This window comes from Arachis duranensis, chromosome 5, assembly GCF_000817695.3.
Source record: "Arachis duranensis cultivar V14167 chromosome 5, aradu.V14167.gnm2.J7QH, whole genome shotgun sequence".
Taxonomy (NCBI): Eukaryota; Viridiplantae; Streptophyta; class Magnoliopsida; order Fabales; family Fabaceae; genus Arachis; species Arachis duranensis.
This window is the reverse complement of record NC_029776.3, coordinates 34241832-34244822: the sequence shown is the minus strand read 5'-3', so window position 1 is coordinate 34244822 and position 2991 is coordinate 34241832.

Genomic DNA, 2991 nt, shown 5'->3' with positions numbered 1-2991 from the left:
TTACTTTTTTATCCCCTAAATCTTAGTTGTATGCTTAGTGATGAGGTGAAGTTAGGAAGGGATGGTAGCTTGGAAGAGAAGAAAGCTTGAAAGTATGCTGAATCATGGTTGAAAAGTGTGAAAGTGTTATGTAATTGATGAATATTTTGTCATAATGATATTGAATGAATAAATATGAATGATTATGAATGAATATGGTAATTAAGGCCTGATTGAGATTTTGTTGATGATGAGAATGTGTAAGTTTCTCTCTGTTGCAAGGTGTGTCGAGCACTATATCCCATGAGTGTGACGGGTACTATATCCCGAGAGCGTGGCAAGCGCTATATCCCAAGAGTGTAGGAGCACCTTACCCTGAGAAGTGTGTCGGGCACTATATCCCATGAGTGTAACGGGCACTATATCCCGAAAGCATGGCGGGCACTATATCTGGTGCACGAATCCCACGCTTCGTACAACTGAACCAGCAAGTGCACTATGTCGTCCAAGTAATACCTGAGTGAGTCAGGGTCGATCCCATGAGGATTGTGGTTTGAAGCAATCTATGGTTATCTTGCGAATCTTAGTCAGGCGAATAGAAGAGTTATTGGTTTGGATTTGGTTAAAAGCATAAAAGGAATGAAAAAAAGGGTAAACAGAACTCAGAAGTCATGTAAACTATGATACGAAGGTGGTTAAGACTTGGAGATGCTATGTCCTTCTGGATTAACTCTGGTATTACTATCTTCTTCAATTGTGAATGATTTCTTCTATGGCGGGCTATACGTGATTAACGCTGGTTTGAGCAGCCGCCAATACTCCTCCAGATCTGAACTCCAGGGTTAGTGCGGATCCATTTTGATTGAGAGTGAAGTTCCTGCAGTTCATTCTCTTTGGTGATCCTTCTCAAAATGCAATAGACAAGGTCGAATCTTCCGAATCAGAGGATGCTGTGCCTTGGTTCTAGCCTCTACCACAGATACCCTAATCTCCACATACCTCTGCTGAACTGGTGTCTCAAAAAGTTTCCAACAAGATCGTGGATTAACCGCCTAAGAGATGTATAGTCAAGCTGGTGGTTCAATGCTTTCCACTTAAGTATTCACACGAACCCAAGAAGAACATGGGTGGTTGTCAGACACGCGGTCTTGGTATGAAGAACAAAGATGATTGTCACGGGTCATCCTGTTCATCATGTTGAAGAACGAAAATACATCTTAGAATTAAATCAAACACGAATTGAAGAGAAACAGTAATAAAATCCATAAAACTCTGCAGGGCTCCACCCCTCAATCTAGGAGGTTTAGAAACTCATACTGATAGGAAACACAATGATAAATGAAAATATGGCATAAAAGGGTCTGTATGATTATGTAAAATATCCCTTAAATACTAAACTAGTGACTAAGGATTACATAAGAAGGGTAAATTAGTCTTTCAGTGTTAAAATCCACTTCTGAGGCCCACTTGGTGAGTGTTTGGACTGAGCTTTGATGACATCCACGTGCTAGGAGGCCTCTAGGGCGTTGAATGCTGGCTAGGGGGTCCTCTTTGGGTGTTTGGATGCTGGTCTCCTCCTTTGGACGTTGGACGCCTGGAATGGGGCAAGAGGTTGGCGTTGGATGCCAGTTTTGGGCCTTCTATTCTGAAGCAAAGTATAGACTATTATAAATTTCTGGAAAGCTCTAGAAGTCAGCTTTCCATAGGCATTAAGAATGCTCCATTTGGATTTCTATAGCTCTAGAAAAGCTCTTTCGAGTACAAGAAGGTTAGATTCAGACAGCATCTGCAATGCTTTCTCTGTCTCTGAATCAAACTTTTGCTCCAACTCCTCAATTTCAGCCAGAAAATACCTAAAATTGCATAAAAATACACAAAATCAAAGTAGAATCCAAAAATGTGAATTTAACACTAAATCCTATGAAAACTTAATAAAAGTTAAACAAAACATGCTAAAAACTATATGAAAATAATGCCAATAAGCGTATAAAATATCCGCTCATCACAACACCAAACCTAAACTGTTGCTTGTCCCCAAGCAACTAAAAACACAGTAGGATAAAAAGAAGAGTATGATACAATAAATCTCAGAGTTTCCAATGAAGCTCAGTTTCAATTAGATGAGTAGGACTTAGTAGCTTTTTGCTTATGAATAGTTTTGGCATCTCACTATCCATTGAAACTAAAAAATGTTGGTCTCTTTAGGAACTTAGATTCCAGATGATATTATTGATTCTCCTAGTTAAGTTCTTGTTGGTTCTTGAACACAGCTTTCAGAGTCTTGGCCGTGACCCTAAGCACTTTGTTTTCCAGTATTACCACCGGATACATAAATGCCACAGACACTTTAACTGGGTGAACCCTTTCGGATTGTGATTCAACTTTGCTAGAATCCCTAGATAGAGGTGTCCAGAGTTCTTAAGAACACTCTTTTTTCTTTGGACCATGACTTTAACTGCTCAGTCTCAAACTTTTCACTTGACACCTTCACACCACAAGCATATAGTTAGGGATAGCTTGGTTGAGCCACTTAGGCCAGGATTTTATTCCTTGTAGGCTCTCCTAACCATTGATGCTCAAAGTCTTGGATCCTTTTACCCTTGCCTTTTGGCTTAAAGGGTTATTGGCTTTTTGCTCTTGCCTTTTGGTTTAAAGAGCTATTGGCTTTTTCTGCTTTTTATTTTTCATTTTTTTTGCTTATTATTTTTTTTCGCATGTATATATTATTTTTTCTTTTGCACATGCTTTTTCTTTTTCTTTTTGATACTTTTTCTTGCTTCAAAAATTAATTTATTTAGATTTTTTAGATTACCAATAGTACTTTTCCTTTTTCATCTTTCTTTCAAGAGCCAACATTCTTAATTTCAACTTTAAATATACACTGTTTATTCATACATTCAGAAAACAAAAATAATGCCACCACATCAAAATAATTGAACTATTCTTATTATAAACTTGAAATTCATGTATCTCTCAATCCTTTTCAAATAAAATTTTCTTTTATGTAAGGTG